The sequence below is a fragment of the Pelodiscus sinensis genome, chromosome 10 (assembly GCF_049634645.1).
Source record: "Pelodiscus sinensis isolate JC-2024 chromosome 10, ASM4963464v1, whole genome shotgun sequence".
In the NCBI taxonomy this organism is placed as follows: domain Eukaryota; kingdom Metazoa; phylum Chordata; order Testudines; family Trionychidae; genus Pelodiscus; species Pelodiscus sinensis.
Window position 1 is genome coordinate 49,248,980 of NC_134720.1, and position 20,167 is coordinate 49,269,146.

At 43.2% G+C, this 20,167-nt stretch overlaps 1 long non-coding RNA gene and 1 pseudogene across 1 annotated transcript; one reads left to right on the forward strand and one right to left on the reverse strand.

Annotated features, from left to right (window-relative positions):
• Window positions 1-102: 102 nt before the first annotated feature.
• On the reverse strand, window positions 103-14,893 carry LOC102451242 (cytochrome P450 2J2-like; annotated as a pseudogene).
• On the forward strand, window positions 10,306-16,214 carry LOC112543926 (uncharacterized). The gene is made up of 3 exons (XR_012906322.1): window positions 10,306-10,754; window positions 12,075-12,250; window positions 13,496-16,214. It is a non-coding gene; the product is annotated as an uncharacterized LOC112543926 (long non-coding RNA).
• The last annotated feature ends 3,953 nt before the right edge of the window (window positions 16,215-20,167 follow it).

Genomic DNA, 20,167 nt, shown 5'->3' on the forward strand with positions numbered 1-20,167 from the left:
CATTGTCACAATATTGAATGATCAAATTCGTTTAATAAGATAAAGTATAGGATGGCTATTTTAAAAAGGAAGAATCACCTCCGCTTTATGGTTCATTTCAGACTAACGTGGAATAGCATGGAGCTTATATGGATGTGGTTGTAATATAACCCCTAAAATATAGTCCATATTGGCTTCCTTCACTCCTTCTGGAAGCTGGAATGTAAATGCCCGCAGCAGGGTGACAAAGAAGATGAAGAGCTCAGTTTTTGCCATCTGTTCCCCCAGACATACTCGGTGCCCTACAGAAGAAACAAGAGCAAGGAATTACTTCTACAAATGATTGCACAGAATGAGTCAAAATGAATTTCCAAACAAAATTCTGTTGAGTCTCATGAACTCTCTAAGGTGAGAAGCTGCCTCTGAGGGAAATAATTTGTATACAGGTTGCACCTCCTTAAACCAGACTCGGGTCAAGCAACATCTGTGATGCTAACTGTATATCTATGCTTCAAGCTCGGGATGTAACTCACAGGCAGGTTTTGAAGATGTGACTTAGCAGAGGCACTAAACTAAAATGTGGCTGCCCCGTGGGACTAGCAGGAATGGGTAGTTGCCCCATGTACGTAGCTAGCATCTGAGATGTGTACATATATGGAGCAGCTAACTCTTCCCATGTCACATCCCTTGTGCTGCTGCATCTACACTCTGCTTTTAGTACACCAGCTCGCTCAGAGCTAGTGTTATGTTGGCTTGAATTGGAAACAACACCTCAAAGTGTAGGCATAGCCTCGGTCAGTAGGTACTATATTCACAGTGATTGCATCCTGGCTCTTGCCTTTCCCTTCCTCTGATCTGTTCCAAGTCCAAGATGCTTCAGTGTAGGAGTTGAGGTATGAGGACCCTTATCTCCCGTAGACGTCACTTTGGAAAAAAATCGTGGCAACATTTTGAAGATGTGCATAGGAAAATAACCGTACAACTCTAGTTCATGTTGATAATTTATCAGGCCAATGTGATACTCCTTCTGCTTCACTCTAACCGGTGTAAACCATCCCTCCCCCATCGTGTCATACCCAATTTTTAAATGATTGCCTCAATTGTGTGTCTGCAGTTGTTCAAGTGCCTCGTTGTACATGACAGCAGGATCTGCACAGTTTCAGCAGCCACTTTCGGAAATTAGATTCACTCTTTTTAATCCGACTGCTGTATATACATCCCAGAATAGTGTTTGCTTTTATTGCCACAGCATGACACAGTAAATTCATAGTTAATCCGTCACCTACTTTGAACCCGCAGTCCTTTTTTACATTGCTGCTGGCTCAGTTAGCATTTTGTCTAGTGGCTGATTGCTCTGTCAGTATTTTTAAATTTATTTTTCCAATTAAATCTCCAATTACTGTGACCTATATGCTGCTTTATGCTGCCTTTGTTTCCAACCTGGTTGCCAGAGAATCTGGCGTGCATACTTGCAGTGTTAATTTTTGGTCAGCTGTCTATTCCTTAGTGCTTTTGTCTGTTTCTTTATGTAATCAAAAGTTAGATATTTGTTTCTCATGCCATGTAGTGTGTAACATTGCTGTATAAAGAGTCGGATTCTGACTGAAGATCTACCTAGTGAAATTCCACAGAAGAAATTAGAGTTCTGATTTTTTTTCTAGCTACCAGAGAGGAAAGTTTGTCGAGGGATTATAGTATTTCTCTAGGCTTTGGAAAACCCAGGTTCAGTTTCTTCTCCTTGGCAGACTTCCTGCATGTCCTGTAGACTCTTGTCACTCAGCTTGCCAATTGTAAAATGAGGATAATGACACTTCTGTACCTCACAGGGGTTGTGTGAGGATAAATGCATTAAAGATTGTGAAGTGTTGAGTTGCTATGGAAATGGGCCATGTAAGTACCTCAATAGACAGGTTTCTCCCTTGTTTTTCTGCATCTTCAACTTGATTATGTGTAGGTGTGAAATGCTAGACATGTGCACAACTTTTGTGTTTATTACATTAGAACACTGAATCTAAATCTCTGCAGTTTATTAGTCAGATAATTTTACCCGAGTCGTGCATATTTTTAACTCTTGGAACAGCTAATTTCCTTCGCTCTTACTTCAAGGTACACAAACCTGGCAGAGTTAGAAGTCAATGCATTACCTGCTGAAAAAGGAAAGAATGCTTCATTGTTTACAAAGTTGCCATCAGAATCAAGAAAGTGATTTGGGTTAAACTTCCCTGGGGTCTCCCAGTGTTCAGAATCGAATACAACAGAGTGTAAGTTTGGCAATACAATTGTGTTCTGAAAAAAAGCAAAACATAATTGTCTTCTCTTTGTGGTTTAGTTTTTGTTAGCAAAGTATAGAAAACAAGACCAGAGGAGAGTGTCACTTGGGGTAAATCAATGTAGCTTCAAAAGGCTATGTCCTTATGTAGCAGCTGTGTGGCTCATAGACTGTCTAACCCAGGGTGGGCAATAATTTTTGAAGGGGGGGGCACTTCAAAAATTTCCGAAATGGTTGTGGGCCGGAAGGGGCAGGGCCTCAGGCAAAAGGGGCGGAGACTTTGAATAGCAGGAGTTGAAGGGCTCGTGCCTCCTCTTTAGCTCCCAGGCAGCGTGTTAGCGGTAGGGCCGGGGGCTGTGAGCCCTTTCAGCTCCTTCTATTTAAAGGGTTCGTGCCTGAGCAGCCACCTGGAAGGTGCGAGCCCTTTAAATAGAAGCAGTTGAAAGGGCTCACAGCTCCTAGCCCTGCCTCTTACGTATTGCCTGGGAGCTGCCAGGGAGACACAATCCCTTTAAATAGCAGGAATTGAAAGGGCTCATGCCTCTGCAGCGACTCCCAGGTAATGCATTAGGAGGCAGGGCCGGGACTTGCCACAGGTGGGATGAAAGGGCTAAGCAGGCTGGATCTGGCCCACTGACAGCCTCTTGCCCAACCCTACTGTAAGCTGGGCCTAACATAGGTTGACTGCAAGTTGGCCTCACATAGGTTGACATTAGGGATGTGAAAGTGTAAACTTGTATACATGGTTAGCCTTCATGATTACACTCAGGCCCTTGCCCCCCGCTACACCTCCTCCCCGCCCTCCCTGCACTGCTGCCTCTGATAGAGACAGCAACATGGGGCGGTGAGAGTGAGGTGGCTCCGCAGGATCTGGTACGGGCAGGAAACCAGCTTAAAAGCTGGCTCCCCACATGAAGTGGCTCCTGAGGAGCTGCCTTTCCCCTCGTGTAAATGCGTAATCACTGACATTTTCAGCGGTGACACGTTTGCCTAAAAAAATGCATTTTACCATCCCTAGTTGATATAAGTCGGTAGTGTAGATGTGCTCTAAATAATGATGCAAAAGATGCAGGTGGTGTTAACCTGGCGTATACCATTGTACCTTTTCAATGGGAACCCCCAGCACTGCTGTATCCTTCACACATTGTCGAAAGGTCCCGACAGCAGTAATGTTGCTGTAACGCAAAGTCTCATGAATCACAGCATTTGTGTACGGCAGTTTATTCCGGTCCTCGTAGCAGATTAGCTGGGAAGGTTCCAGAACAGTTTCTAGCTCCTTCTGGACTTTCTCTGCAGAGAAATACTTGGTTTTACTTACAACTGAGGAACATTTTTCATCCCTTTTTCTGATTTTCTTTCCAATATACTCTTTACTAAGCTGTGTTAACATGCTGTGTCCCCCTTGACTGGACATACACAGTGCAGGGGCTTATAAAAATACGAATACTTTGCTATGAGATGCTTTGGACTATGGTTTGATCCTGGCATTGGTTTGAATTTGGTCCTTAGAGAGAGAGGCAGCGTGTCCTCGGAGCTCGAGACTATTTCTCAAATAGTAGTTCTCTTTTCAAAGTAATCTTTACAGAAGTGCTTGAATGCTCCCATCTCCAGAAATAGATGAAATGAGGGACTTTGACATATTTCCATTATATTCACCTTATCTTTTGTCAGGAAAGTTATAAATACATGTCAGCTTATGTAATTTTTAAAAAATATGCTGTTCACTGTTTCCAGTCGGTCAATGAGGAAAGTATTAGTAAGAAAAAAATAAACGGCTACGTCTACACTGGCCCCTTTTCCGGAAGGGGCATGTTAATTTCAGCTATCGTAGTAGGGAAATCCGCGGGGGATTTAAATATCACCCGCGGCATTTAAATAAAAATGTCCGCCGCTTTTTTCCGGCTTTTAGAAAAGCCGGAAAAAAGCGGCGGACATTTTTATTTAAATGCCGCGGGGGATATTTAAATCCCCCGCGGATTTCCCTACTACGATAGCTGAAATTAACATGCCCCTTCCGGAAAAGGGGCCAGTGTAGACGAGCCCAACATGTTTTACTCATGAAATTGTCCCTTTAGCCTGCTGTCTCCCCTTTCTATTGTCTTAGTAGGAAGGAGAGAGACTAATTAGCCTAAACACCTGGGCTGTGTCTAGACTGGCAAGTTTTTCTGCAAAATCATCTGCTTTTGCGGAAACACTTGCCAGCTGTCTACACTGGCCGCTTGAATTTCTGCAAGAACACTGACGATCTCATGTAAGATCGTCAGTGTTCTTGCGGAAATACTGTGCTGCTCCCATTGGGGCAAAAGCCCTCTTGCGCAAATGGGCCAGTGTAAACAGCACAGTAGTGTTTTCCGCAAAGAAGCCCCGATTGCGAAAATGGCGATCGGGGCTTTTTTGCGGAAAAGCGCTTCTAGGTTGGCCACGGACACTTTTCCGCAAAAAGTGCTTTTGCGGAAAAGCGTCCTGCCAATCTAGACACGCTTTTCCGAAAATCATGCCAGTGTAGACGTAGCCCTGCTGGTGTTGCATTTCAGGTAGCTGGAGCAGAGATAGCACACTTCCATTTCTTTTCATAATATTTCATAGAAATCTGAAATATTTCTTGCCCCGTTCACTCTCAAGGTCCTTTCCAGTTCTAGTATTCTGTGATTAAATTCTCCTCTCCGAGCTGCTGTTAGATATTAACAGCTGAGCACTGATTTTCGATGCTGGCAGGTCACTTTGTTTTACAATACACTGTTAGTCTGAGTTAATATTTGTTTAGTAACCATGTGCAAACTTTAATGGGTGTCCCTTTGATGCACATTTCACATACCTTGGATATCTGGGTATTGCAGCATATAGAGGAGAGCCCAGCACAGAGAGGTAGTTGTGGTTTCTGTCCCTCCCACCAAAAGATCAACCACACTCTGAACCATGTTATCTTCATTAAAGGTGGAGGTGGGGTCATCTTTGGTCTGTAGGTGACATTCACAAGATTTGAAAGCAGAAGGTTCTAGAGAGGTACTACTGACTATGTAGTAATTAACATTTTTCACAGGTTGGCTGGCCCTTTTAAAGGGAGGTTGGTCTTAGCCTACCTGTGATGCAGCTAATCCGCCTCTGGTGGAGACAATGAATCAAGTCATTAGGCAGGCATGTGACTAAGCTAGGCTCAGGGAATCTAAAGCCTGGGGGCCATATGTGGCCCCTGGCTTGCCGGGATCCAACCCCCAAGGCTCAGGGCTCCCCCCCCCCAGCATTGGAGAGCCCACACTGGTGCTCCAGCCCCTCTATCATCCCACCATGAGGTTGGAGCACACAAAATCTACTAGCTTGGCCCTCACTAGGCTCTGGTGAATGAGGGGTATGTGGGATGTGTCTTTTTTTCCTTTTCAGTTGGGAACGGGTTGGTTTTTCTCTTTTGGTTCTCACCCCTGGCTGATTTTTCTATGGGCCAGTGGCACCTGACCCAAAAAGGTTCCCCGCCCCTGGACTAAACCCATACCTCTATGAGGGTAGAAAAACAGAGGCTGGTGGATGACCAAATGGTGGTTACAGAGTGAAGATGCAGGAAGAGTGTCTCCTGCAGTGGTTCCTGAGAAAAGGAGCTGGGGCTGGGTAGAAAGACTCATCTGAAAGTTTCTGGTGGGTTTTTTTCCCCCCCTTTTTGGCGAGACACCAAGATGGGGGCGAGGCTTTGCATCTCCTCCGGTGGTCAGAAGAAGAGGAAGCAATACCTCAGCAAAAAGGAGCTCTGCCTGGGTTAAGGCTGAATGGAAAAGTTTGTGGTTGTTTTGTAACTTTGGGATGTTAAAACCATCCCCAAGAAGTGCTGCTGTTGGATTTGTGAAAGCCTCTTTTGAAGTGACTGAGGAACCAAGAAGCTTTCACAAACTGAGGCTGCGTAATGCAGCACCTCCCCTAGCCCAAAAGGGGCACACAGGAGGCAGTTGACCCAGTTAGTGTTGCTGGATGAAAACTTCTCATGTCTATCAAATGTGGAGGGGAACCAAAACCACTTCAGAAGTCACCAGTTACAGGAAGATTTGAAATATCAATCTACAGGTTGAACATCTCTAGTCCCGCACCCTCGGAATCTGACCAAACCAGAAAAATTGTTGAACCACAGAAGGTTAATATCATCTAGCAGCATTGCCAACACTTCCACTGGTTACTGGGCTCTTAGAAGACATTTAGGAATAAATTAGAGTTAAATGACAGCACAGAACACTGAGAGCTAGGACTGGTGGCTGTCAACGGACTTTATGGGACGGCGGGAAAGTTGACCACACCCATGATAAGAGGCCATCCAGCTAACTAAAAGCATGCCGGACCATGGAAGTGACTGGACCAGAGAAAGCCTGACTAGAGCTTCAACCTGTGTAACACAATCCTTCAACTAAGTTTCTTTGCAGCGGACAGTGAGGCTAAGAAACAACTAGTATTAGACAGAGTACAGGTACTTACTTTTGCTATCTGGTCCAAGTAGAGGTCAATGAAATCCTGTGGATCATCTGCTTTCCATCTCTCCTCATGACTTCGGATCTCATTTCTAACTAAATTGTGCATAAAATCATTGTATGCAAACACTTTCTGGTGAGGTCCTGGGAGATAATGCATAACCCATGGGAACACATCATACAACTATGGGTAAAACATAGGGGAGATGATGTGAGTTCTTTGATATAATCAAGTGAACCTGAGTGAGTTTGAAGTATCATGATAACTTAAACTCATGAAAGGACTGGAGGGTTTTTAATTCTAGCAGGAATATGAAATTTTTAACCTCTACTTTAAGTGGTCACTTCTGAGCTGGGCTAAACTGATATTCTGTTCTATATTCATATACTCTGCTCATTCATGGTAGTAGCCGAGCGCTCTTTGGTGTTCATTAAACAATGTGTCCGCATACCTATCATGTTTGTTCTCTTATTCTGCCCCCCAAAGGGAGAAGCGTGTGCAGTGGAGTGTTTTCTTTCAGTAGGGTGTTTTTTTACATAAATATACTTGTTGTGGTGTGAGTCTAGGTAAGAGAAGGCAAGGTTAAAGAAATGCACTTTCAGGAGGTGCAGAAAGTACTTAGATCTGTCATGCTTTTTAGTGCCTGGGGAAATTTAATCCACAGTCTTGGACCACCTCCAGATGTTGAATGCTCCTGCATCATGGCTGACCACAGTCTTTATCCTGAAGCTTTGGTGGACTGTTTTTTAAGTTGTCTATACTGCAGTGAAACACCCTCGGCTGGCCCCTGTCAGCTAATTCGGGTGCCGGGGCTCAGGCTGGGCTCTGGGTCCCTCAACTCTTTGTACATCCAGTGCACAGAGAAGCTGGGTCAGTCCTTGCTCCATGGGTCTTTTAATAAGAGACTTCCCTGTGCTCTAAAATGCAGAGCGGCAGCTGGGGAGGTTATGCTGTGAATCGGCGTGAGCCAGACTGCACGTTGGAACTGCCCACCCTTATCAACTACTCGATTAGTAAATAATCGCATTTTAACATCCCTAATCCATATAAAAGACATGCAGTTTAGTTAAAATGTTAGACAAGTCCATGTTTAAACCTAAATTCTGTCAGATACTGTGGTATAGAACATCCAGTTAGGCTTTGAGGAGCCGATCTTGAGCAAGACTGATCAGAAATCTGCTCAAAATGGCAGGGCTTCAAAGTTTTGGATTTTATGAACTGTACTTTTATGTCTCAGTTTCCAAATACAAAATCTGCATTCCAAGAGTGAGTGTTTGCTAGGTTTAGTGCTAGCATTTAGAAATCTGGTTCATGGCACAGAAGTTTATGTAAACATCTCTTAGTTTTGGAACACACTCAATGGTTTGGAAATCGACTTCCAACTGAATTAATGATTTGTACTAATAACTCAAGTCTTGGGCTACATGATTTTCTGATGACAGGTTTCAGAGAGGTAGCCATGTCAGTCTATTTCAGCAAAACCAACAAGGAGTCCAGTGGCACTTTAAAGACTAACACATTTATTAGGGCATAAGCTTTCATGAGATGCAACTCACTTCTTCAGATGCTTGAAGAGAAAAGAAAAGAAAAAAGGCAGGGAGACAGAGATGGGAATGTGACATAAGTGCTAGTTAAATCAGAATGGATGTGGTTCACCTCCCAGAGCAATAAGAAGATGAAAGAGAATATCTGAGGGGGAAATTATCTGTTGTAATGAGAGCCATCCACTCTGATTTAATTAGCTCTGAAGTCACACTAAGACTTGAGTTATTAGTACAAATCCTTAATTCTATTGGCAGTCGATTTCCAAACCATTGACTGTTTATGTAAACCAAGAGATGTTTACATAAACTTGTGTGCCTTGAACCAGATTTCTAATTTGTTTGTCTTTGAAGTGCCACCTGCCTCCTTGATGGTTTACTGATGGGGTTCTATAAATAAGACATGAGAATGAAGAAGTGCATATTTATTGCCTCAAAAGCCAAAATCCTGCACAATACTTTAAATTATGTCCTGTGGCAGATGTTGATCTCTGTGCTATGTTTATACGGTAACCATTAACACCTCTGGTATTCCCAGTTAACACAGATAAACTTACAGTGATAAGAATTAAAATAACCGAATGCTCACCCTGCCCCAGGTCGTGGCATTAAAGTACACCACAGAAGAGATGGCTTTGATGAGCCGGTTGAAAGAATCATCCTCGCTAGAGAAGCGATGACCAAAACTCACAGAGCAAATCACGTTTGCGATAGCGTGGATCATGTGGATATGGGGGTCAAAAAGTTTCCCTGCAAATACAGCTGATGTCAGTTAGAACCATTGAATGGACTACAGTGAGGAAAGTTAATTTGAGACATGAAGGAATCTGCACAATACTTCTAGCAGTTGTACAACATAAAGGAGATTGAATAACTTTTAGATAAGTGAGACATTTTACAAAGGAGTGAATTCTATTTAATGTAAACTAAACAGAGGAACTAGATCCTGGAGAGGGCTTCCTTTGGTTCTTTTGGAGTAAGATATTTTTTAAGAGATTCTTGGAATTTATTTTTGTTACTCCTTGTCCTTAACTAGGTTTGGAGGAAACAAACGTTGCATCTGCATTTCCCTATTTGGTCCATCATGTTTTGTAGAATGACTGCTTTTTTTTCCTCCTCTCTGAGCCATGGATTGAAATAAAAGCATAGTTTCTCAAGTTTCTAGACAGGAGTTTTTAATGTTTCCTTTTTACCGCCAAAGTTTTAGTTTCATCCAAGTTTTGAAATGACCCATCATTTGAAATGACCCACTTCAGGAGCTCTGGTGCCATTTTAAAATTTCTAGTTAATTTTTTCAGCGACAAATGTGGTTCAACACAAGGCTTACCTCGTGGGTCAAAAGCATGTTTGTAAAATGAAAAAGATTTGTTATATCGCTCCTCTCTTAGGGTCTGATCCAGCTCCCATTAGAAAAGATAGAAAAACTGATTGACTACAAGCTTCAGAGGGATAGCTGAGTTAGTCTGTAACAGGAAAAACTTAAAAACAACAAATAGTCTGGTAGCATCTTAAAGACTAACAAAACATGGAGATGGTATCATGAGCTTTCATGTCATCTGAAGAAATGGGTTGTGCTCACGAAAGCTCATGATACCATCAACATGTTTTGTTAATCTTTAAGGTTCTTCCACCAGATTATTTGTTGTTTTTGATTGATTATAGTGGGAGTTGGGATTGGGGCTTTAACAAACGATTTCTAAATATTCACGTTTCCAAAGCAGTAATTAAAATCTAAGGTAGATTATTCATTTCATATACTTGGATTCATTCTAAATTGATATTACATACTACAGTCTTAAATCTGGCATTTTCTATCTTTCAGGTGCTTGACTTTGCAACCTAAATAGTTGATTTTTATGTGGTTTTCTGTGTGTTCTTTCTGGAAGGCAGTTCCGAAGGAAAAGGGGAAAAAACAAGCCATCTATTGTGCGCTAGTAACAATTACAGCCCCTCTTCCCATACATCGTTGGGGTTTGTTTGTACCCTGAATCTGCATCGCTATACCAAAGACTGCTGCTTCTGGAGCTACAGGACATACAGCATGGGGTGCTGCTTCTGTGGTGGTGTGGATATGATTTTTTAGAATATTTATGTTCAGTTATTATTCTCTTGGTGTTCTGCCACAATGGTTACTGAAGAACACGAGTGAGGGACGTGGGATGATGATTTTCAGTGGTTTATATTTCATCCAGAACTGAATGAAATTTCATGGGAGAAAAGGAAAGGCATGTATAATGGTGTGGACTAGGCCCTGAGGCCCCCTGCTGGAGGCTTTTTGAACCTGCCATGCTCTGCCCTTGAAAAGAACAGTAGAGAAGTCCTCCCAGCTCGCTGGAGTGGCTGTGTGAGAAACAACCAATCAGGGTCCAGCAAGCTAGTATAAAGAGAACTGCTGGGCCAGGGAGCCGGTCAGTTCCTTGCTTGAGCTGTAGGAGCGTGGACAGTATGGCTGGCTGGCTGGCTGGCTGGCTGGCAGAGCTGCAGAACCCCAGACAAGGTGGTACTGTCAGGTGCTGGAGAGAGTAAGTAGGAGCGCTGAGTTGGTTTCTAGGATTCTGTTTTGGACAAAGTCCTCAGGTGAGGGCAAAGAGAGTGCAGGGCCCTGAGAAAGTGGCCCAGGGAATTATAACAGTGGTGGAACTTGAATGAATGGACCCAGCAGACAGCTGCTATCTACAGGGTCCCTGGGCTAGGACCCCAGAGTAGTGGATGGGCCTGAGTCCACACTAAAGCCCCATTAGCCATTGGGGGGAAGAGGTCTGGACATTGAGGTACCCCAGGCTGTACCTACCAGTACACAAAATATTCAGCCTTATAGGGCATCACAAAATGTTGTGGTGCCCTAGGCATCTGCATGCTGCGTATGGGGTGGTGCCAACTCCAGTAATCAGTCCCATCCCAAAACCAGCTCCCCCATAGACTGTGCCCAGCAAGGTCATCTCTAGGGGCATGCAGAGCCTGGGACACCCCCAGCTCCACCTCCATCCTGCCTATGCTCCATCCACTTTCCGAAGCCCTTGCTCCTGCTCTGTCCCCGCCCTGCCTCTTTCTGCCCCTGCCCTGTTCCTATTCCACCCCTTTCTCCCAGCCCTTCCCCTGAATGATGTGGCTGGGAGCCAGGGGAGTGGAGCAGGCTAGGGCTGGGTTGCTCTGCTTCCTGAATCTCCTGGTGAGTGCAGGAGCAGGCCCATTACTTGCTGCCGCCCTACCCTGCCCCCCTTCAACTCTGGGCTGTTCCCTACAGCTCCTGCCCTTATGGCCCTGAATGCAGCTTTTCCCCCTGGTTTTGGCGTATTGGTTAAAAAAAAAAGGTAAAATGTCAATATGAACACTAAAACTTGAGCACTTTCCTAACGTGCTTCGTCCTCTTAGGCAATTAAGAAACCAGTATGAGGTACCATCTCTGCCTCGTTCTAGAACAGAAGTGTTTTTAGATCCATGATCACTCCCACAGCCTGCCTTACAGAAAGGGGAACAGCTCTACATTTCAATCTTTAAAAGAATTTACCTTTGTGACTTGCAAAGACCTCAACCATGTGTCTGGCCTCCTCTTGTATTCGGTGCTCCAGGGTTCTCTTACCCAGTGCCAGGCTCCTTAAAAATGTCATCACGAAGCGTCTCTGCTGCTTCCAGGTGTGACCACTTGTCAGGAAAATGCCTGAGAGCAACAGAAATACTGTTCTGCTCTTGCTAGGAAGGGAAATCCTTTTATATCAGAGATGAGTTTACATTAAGATGTATTTTTCTAGTAAGAGGAAACAATAACATACTTCATAGATTTTGAGCTGTGATTTGTTGTTTAGGTTTCTATCACCATTAATATAACTATATATCTTTTATAGTCATGTCACTGGAAGCTCCGTGGAGACAGCTTTTGGAGAGGATAGAATAACCAGAGCCCTGCGCGGATACAAAATTTGCATCTGCATCTGGAAATATGAGCTGTGGATTTTGATACCTGCAGATATAAAGCGGATATCTCCAGATTTGCAGGGCTGTAAGAATAACTCCTCTACTGGTGGGTGAGACTTGCTTAATTCTATAGGCACACCTTTGAGTATATGTAGGTTGTGGGTGAGTGGTATGTGGAGACATTGTCTCTTTAAAAATTAAGCCAAATTAAGGCCATATTGGTAGGCAAATCTTTTTCTGAATCCTATGGAATGAAAAGCGGCATAGTCAATGGTGTGTTATGTGAGTAAGTAATATAAGATTTGTCTTTTTTGTTTTATTTTTCTCTCTCTTAGTATTCCATTTATTCATGGCACCCTGCTATCCAGTTGTGCAAGACAGTCCGGGGAAGAACTCTCTTCCTTAGAATGCCACCTTCATACTTCATTATTATGCCATGCAAAAAAGCAGCATCTTTTACCTTTGTTTCCCATCATATCCCTATAGAAGGGGGAGAGAGGCCGTCCAGAAATCTCTTCTGAATGGGAGACAACACCATCTTTTACAGCTTGAAATCCATTCAGTATCACGATGGGGGTCTCTCCCATCCATACTGTGTAGATGTTGCCATAGATGTTGGTTAACTGGAGAGTCAAACACAGTAAGTCAGAAAAATTGAAAGCCGCCAGCAGATCTGTTAAAAGGCTTCTGCAGACCAGGGGGACGGGGAGCAAAGCAGAGCAAAGCCCCGGAGCACGCGGGCAGCGGACAGCCCAGACGCGTCTGGGCTGTCCGCTGCCCGCGTGTTCCGCTGCTTTGCTTCCTCTCCCTGGTCTGCTGGAGACCAGGGAGAGGACCCCATTCGTAACTGTGGATCCGACATAGGTCGGATCCGCGTAACTCGGGGACTGCCTGTATTTTTTATTTTTTCTTTTTCTTTTCATTTATTGTGAATTGTATTTGCCGCCATCGACACTGAGAGAAGCAAACAATTTTTGCACTTTACATTTCTTACTGCTTCCCTGCGATTTTTCTTATCTTTCTTCTCATTGACTTTTCTTGGAGTATACTTGTATTTTCTCCTGAAACAGTGTGAAGTGAATTTTTTACCACTGGAATTATTTAAACTGTTTCTCAAGAGAATGACACTTCAGCAAAGCAGGAATACAGCTTTTCCTGCTCTGTCTTAGAACCAGTGCTTTTTTTATTTAAAAAAAAAAAAGTGCTGGTATTCCAGGGGAAAAGTTGTTGAGCTCTGACTGGTACCGCTTGCAGGTACTGAGTTCCGGGCAGTACCATCACAAAAAAAACACTGCTTAGAACCACCTATCTAGGTTGCTGCAAATTTTGGTTTTGTTTTGTTTTGTTTTAGGTTGTACAATTGGTCATGGTATGGAGATCAAAGTTCTCACTGTCTGGAGACAGTGCTGCCTGCAAGAAAAGTCCTGTCATGAATGCCTTGTAAATTGAGATACCCACAATATAGATTTAGGTTGGACATTAGGAAAAACTTCCTAACTATTAGAGTGGCTAAACACTGGAATAAATTGCCCAGGGAGGTTGTGGAATCTCCATCTCTGGAGATATTTAAGAGCAGGTTAGATAAATGTCTGTCAGGGATGGTCTAGACCAGGAGTTCCCAACCTTTTTCAGTCCCCGTACTCCCTTGGCTTTTACTAAACCTTCCCATACCCCCTATTCAATATGAAAGGAAATAAATTCCAGACTCTAGAATCCACAACTTTTTTCACTAACACTACTACTTTTGGAATATCTCAATTAGGATAATCTCGTTATTTATGAAATATTCCCTGCCCCCTTGACAAGCTTCTTGTACCCCTTGAGGGTACGCGTACCCCAGGTTGGGAACCCCTGGTCTAGACAGTACTAGGTCCTGCCATGAGGGCAGGGGACTGGACTCGATGACCTCTCGAGGTCCCTTCCAGTCCTAGTATTCTGTGATTCTATGATTCTATATCACAGAGAGTGAGTCCCAACCATCAATAGAATATGAGTGATTTTTAGAAGAAGGCTGAATTTTCTGTATCTGTTACCCAGTGCTACTCTCAGTAAGAAAGAAATACCAGACAAGGGATGAGCGGTTCTGCCTTTGGCAAAACAGGATATCTACATTGTCTCAGAACCACTTTGGAAACCATAAGGCCTGATCTAAAATTCAACAAAGTCAATGGAAAGACTCCCATTATATCACTGGATTTTGGATTGGGCTCTCACTGCTATTTACACACTGGGCTTGTGATAATAGAGACTGTGCATTATAAATATACCTGTTGGGACATTCTTAGAACAGCAAGTGCAAAGAAAACAAATAGCAAATCGAAAGTGATGATTCTTTTTTCCCCTGTAATGCTGTTCCTCAACTGTCTTGTGTTTGAGTAATAATTAAGTCGGGTTGGAGAATACCCTATGATTAATTAGGAAACTCCTGTGCAGTACTAATTTTAAATCCAATCATTCCAAGCCCCTCTACTTTAGTCAAGTACAGAATTCTGCAAAAACAAATACCTTAACAAGATTATCTCGGTGAAGTTTGAAGTCCAGCAGCAATAAGTTGCCAATGATTGGTAGGGGAGTTGGTCCAGGAGGAAGCCGGCTACATCTCCATTGCAACTTCAGAAACTGCGCAATCAGAAGAAACACAATCAGACAGACTGAAACCTCAGTAATTCCCAGCATCTCACTGTGCTGCTTTATTAGTTTCCTTTCTCCCTGGAGCACTGTCTCTCTGAAAATTGTTCTGGAGTTGCATAGACTGGGCTCACTTTCGGGTAGGTTTTGTTCTTTGCTAAGAGCATTTGCCTTTTCCAGTCATCTCTTGCTCGCTCTATTGTTTCTTCTCTTTGATATACTCTACACTTGCCAAGCTAAGTGGTTTTTAGTAAACTTTGAAATATGTGATCCAGTTCAGTTCATCAAGCCACTCCCACCCCCTGTTTTGTGATCTTTTAGTGCGATCGGTCTTTCCTTTCAATGAGAATCTCTTCTAGTTAGAGTGGCTATCGACACTGCATGCTATTGGCTCTGTACTTGTGATTCATTGGTATCAGAGCTTCTCATATAGTGGTGTATTAAAAACAACTAGGAATATGTTCCTTGTATCATGCTTTTCTATGAAGTGATTGCAGTAATTACAAAAAGGGGGAAGACATACACAAGAAACTATAGAATTAATACCTTATTTAGCAAAGCAACCAACCCGAAACAAGATAATATAACTAATTATATAAGGAAATTAGTTTAAAGACAAAAAATAGGAAAACAGTTTGAAGATAAAATATATCCAAGTGAAGCCACTTTGAATGGAGCTAGTGAATAGTAAGAGTATAACATGATTCTTGTTACTGGGAATACCAAAACAGTGCAAATGGGCAAGGAAGAATTTGCTCTCTGTGCAGAAAGCCTGAAGATGGAAAAATTCACAGTTTAGATTTAAAAACAAACACCTCTTGAGGGCCTTCCATTTTGGGGGCAAAAATCAGAACTCCCATTGACTTGGCTGGGAACAGGATTTCAACCCTAGCGTCTTCCCTGTCCCCTTCTTGGTGGAGCAGCAAGACTGGTATTCTCTTGGCTGAAGGCAAGCCACTTGTGAACCTGATGGATCACTCTCTGAGCACCATAGCTGAGAGGGGCCAAAGCGAATGAATGCAGCTGGCACATGAGCTGATGCGACAAATGAGTGATGCTGGTTTGGTAAGAGATGTGGTCATAAGATCAAATATTAAGCAAAATCATATTATGGGATAAATAATAGGACAAAGGTCAAAAAAGAACATGGTGCTGTGTGCACAAGACACAAAGACTTGGACTCCTGGATAGACACTCTCCCCTCCCCTCCCCCCCCATTTGGGATTTGGAGGGTGGAATTTGAAGGGTTGTCTGCTAAGGGTTGCAGGAGAAGGATCTTACAGGGTGTTGGAAAGCTAGACTGCAGTTGTGAAAGGAAGCAGGGCTAGGTCCTTGTAAGAATAGGCTCTGGCTACTGGAATAAGAAGTAGGGAGGTTTCTGAACATATATTAGGTTGATGTTTATGTTTCGCCTGATTGATAAAACATCTGGGCTACAGCTAGACTGGCATGATTTTCCACAAATGCTTTTAACAGAAAAGTTTTCTGTTAAAAACATTTGCGGAAAGGAGCGTCTAGATTGGCACGGACGCTTTTCTGCAAAAGCACTTTTTGCGGAAAAGCGTCCGTGCCAATCTAGACGTGGTTTTGCGCAAGAAAGCCCCGATCGCCATTTTCGCCATCAGGGCTTTTTTGCACAAAACAGTTTTTAGCTGTCTACACTGGCCCTCTTGTGCAAAAACATTTCCGGAAAAGGGCTTTTGCCCGAACGGGAACGTCAAAGCATTTGTGCAAGAAGCACTGATTTCGGATAGTAGAACGTCAGTGCTTTTGCGCAAAATCAAGCGGCCAGTGTAGACAGTTGGCAAGTTTTTGCAGAAAAACTTGCCAATCTAGATGCAGTCCAGATGTTTATTTCATCCCAGCAGAAGCTGGAGGTGGAATCAGTTGATAGGTTTTAAAAAGTTTCTGCAGGCCCTCAAAATAAAGTTAGGAGAAATAGCCAGGAACACTCTATGGACAGGCAAGCATCCTGAGAGGATGATTGGAGTAAAAAGCTTTCCTGGGGACTCAAAGAGACACTAGTGTTGAACAAGGTGTGTGCTCAGGAAGGCTCAGATCATGGCAGCTGGCTAGGATATCAAATTTGCTAACAGACTTGGCATGGGCCACTTGGGTTGTGTGTTTTGGGCCACTCCCAGATATGCAACACTTCTTAGAATTATTTGTTTGTGGTGTGTACATTTCTTCACAATTGGACCTTTAGTACAGTCTTTTCACTCCCTTTCTGTTACTGGCCTTTCTTTCCCTGTTGACTGCCTGCGGAAGATCAAATCTTCCAATGTATGTAGCTTCTGGATAAGCTGCTTTGTGTATTTGATTTTTGACACCTTTGAAAGTAAATAATTAATGTTTCTTCAGCACCTGAGGAATGAATCTGTGTAGAAGTCAACTCAAAGGAGCTCTAGTAAACTGCCCACTAATAAGCAAGTGTCATATCATATTTAAGCAGTTGTTTCAGTGTGCCAGCTTCAGTTTCCAGACTAATATCTCCTCAGCAGACTCCAGGTTACTGAATCAGACTTTGGACACATTGTGAATCTGCGCTCAGAGCCAACAATTTAGTGCCAATACTTCGTTAAGGCAGGCAACAGTATGAACTCCACTGAATTCATCTGAACACCAAACAGGTGTCTGAGTGACAGGGGTGATTATGCCTGACAGCTGTAGGCTTTTGTTTTGTTGTGTTCACTTTGCAGGTGGAGTGAGAGGAAATTAGAGTGCCAAATATAGAGCATGTTCCATCCTTCAGTCTTGAATTATGTCCCATTATTTCTATCTGGGGAACATCTGATTAATTAATTTCAAACCTCTGAGGGATTTTTCCCCCTCCCTCTGATGTGAATGAAGCTGTTGCAATTTTAAGCTGTTGCAGTCAGTATATAAATCACAGTATCCCTTTGTGCCTTCTTTACTAGCTCCAGACTAATCTTCAGCTCAATTTGGTAGGCAATCTACTACTTAGGGCCCCAGATAACACGCTCCTTTTACGGTGGAGATGCTCCATAACCCTTGATGAAGTCCCTCTGCAGACAGCCTCCGCTTAACTCTGTTGATGGGCTACTGTCATGGGATGCCCCCATGCTTGATGAAAATTGGCTTATGGATGTGAATATGCATAACTTGAAGCTGCTTTATGGTCATATAACGTACCAGCTTTACAGTCACAATCTGCTGAATCTGTGCATCCTATTTTTGTGCATGGATCATTCCTGTCTGTGAAGTTAGAAATATAAAGTGTGAATCTGCTTTTAATTCTAAATGTGCTAACGAGGGCCATTACTGATGCTTCTGACACAGCAACTCAGTACTCAAACCAACAATCTCTGAATGATTGTTTTTGTCCGATAAGCCAAAACTGTGGCTGGTCTTTGAAGACATGTGACCATGCCACCTGGTACTGGAATCCATCTTGAACCTGGTAACTTTCCATGGAGATGGGGGAAAGTCTATTTAAGCAATGGGGAGATGTTCCTTTGTCTTCAGCTGGCCTTTGAAACTGCCTGGCCCACCCTCAGAGAATAAAAAAAACTTTGAAGAAAGTGTGGACCCAGGCCAAAGAAAGATCAACTCTGACTTAAAGTTTTTTGCCTGAGATGAGAACAGCAATTTAGGGCATGAATTTGCATGTAGCAAGTTTCTTAGTGTATTAGAACTAGCTTGCATTTTTGTTCATAAAAATTTAGTGACTTTGATCTATTTACACTTGTAACTACTTACATTCTACTTTTTATACTTCATAAAACACTTGTTTATTGTCAAGCCCAATATAAATATTTGTTACCGGGAGAGAGAAGGGGCAGCAACCACTGTGCATATCTCTCTTTCATTGATAAAGAGGGTCAGCCTGACCTGATGAGCTTTCTCTGTATAAAACTTTTACACCGAGTAAGATGGATTTATGTAGGGTTTTGGTCCCTTTGGGGGATTGGTTTTCTGGCTGCTGAGAACTTGTAGCTGAGCCCTCCCTGAGCTGAACTGATTCAGCATCTGTGTTGCTCTGCAAGGGGGTGCTTTGTCTGGGGGAGACCAAAAGTTCTGGCCCAGCAGGACAGGGTGAAGGGAGCCCCAGGGCACTGGAAGGTGGGCGTAGTCATGTGATCATCTCACTGGGGAATAAACCAAGGGGATTTCTGTGGTCTAACCCATCATAGACCACCCAGAAATTTTGCCCCAGAATTTTGCACATGTACATACCTTACTATACACACACAATCTGGGAACAGAAGAGCCATTAGAAGATGGTGCTCAAAGGAGAACAGTCTGCCAGTGTGTTTCCTTCTCTCCATTAATATCCTAGGGAAATGAAACTCGGGGATGTGTTAGGAGGGCAAAGAAGAAGGAAAGACAGAGTGGGTTGAAAGCAGAAAAGCCTTTGCTACCCAGCACTGTTTAAAAACTTCTCTCCTTTTGCATCTGGGGAGCTAAAAGAGAGGGCATAGTGTAGATAACCACCGCTTCCCCCCCCCCCCCTTTCTGATGGTTTCAGCACTCACTGCTATCAGTTCCAGAATAACTCTGTGCCAGGGTCCAAAGGTTACAATAACTTTGAGCTAAGTGATTGATCCTCTGAATGGAAAGTCATGGGGGGGTAGTGATATTGGAATTTCCAGGTAAAACTAGTCCCTATGCCTTTGAACCCTGACAAATCTCTCAAAGGCTTTGCTCACACGATGATTGTGCCCTGCTGTGTGAATGAATGTGTTTTGTTTACATACACAGAACTTAGAAGCTTGTTCAAGAACCATGGTTTGCTAATTGCATGGACACAAACACGGGGTTAGCCTATATACTGCAGTAGGCTCAAGTAATGGCCTGAGATACTGCAGCTAATAGCATCATTGCTGTGTTTGGGATCACTGCTGCAGAGGACTTATTGTAGCATCTTTTAAAATAAGAGTGTTGTGAAGGCTGCGCTCCAGTGGAGAGGGAGTTGGAAGACCTTGGTTCTGTTTCCAGCTATGCTCCTGATATGTTGTGTGATCTGAACTCACTTAACTTCTCTGAGCTAAGCGGATGATGTGAGTAATAACCCATATCTGTGGGGGAGAGAGGAAAATCCATCAGCTAGCTCTCTTTTCTGGGTTGGACAAGTGAGTCTCGTATCCATTTAGATTGTACATTTTTCAGGGCACAGAGATATGATGTCTACTTGTGCCATCTTTTACAACAGCTGACCATGCTGTTGATGCTTGAAGAAGTTTTGCTCACAGTATGATATACTAAGCATCACAAACATGGTGGAATGAGGACAGTCAGTGGGACACAGTCATGCCAGGGTACAAAATATATGTCATGAATCTATCTAGCTCTTTTTAAAACCCTGTTAATGTCCTAGTCTTCACCACACCCTCTGGCAAGGAGTTCCACAGGTTGACTGTGCACTGAGTGAAGA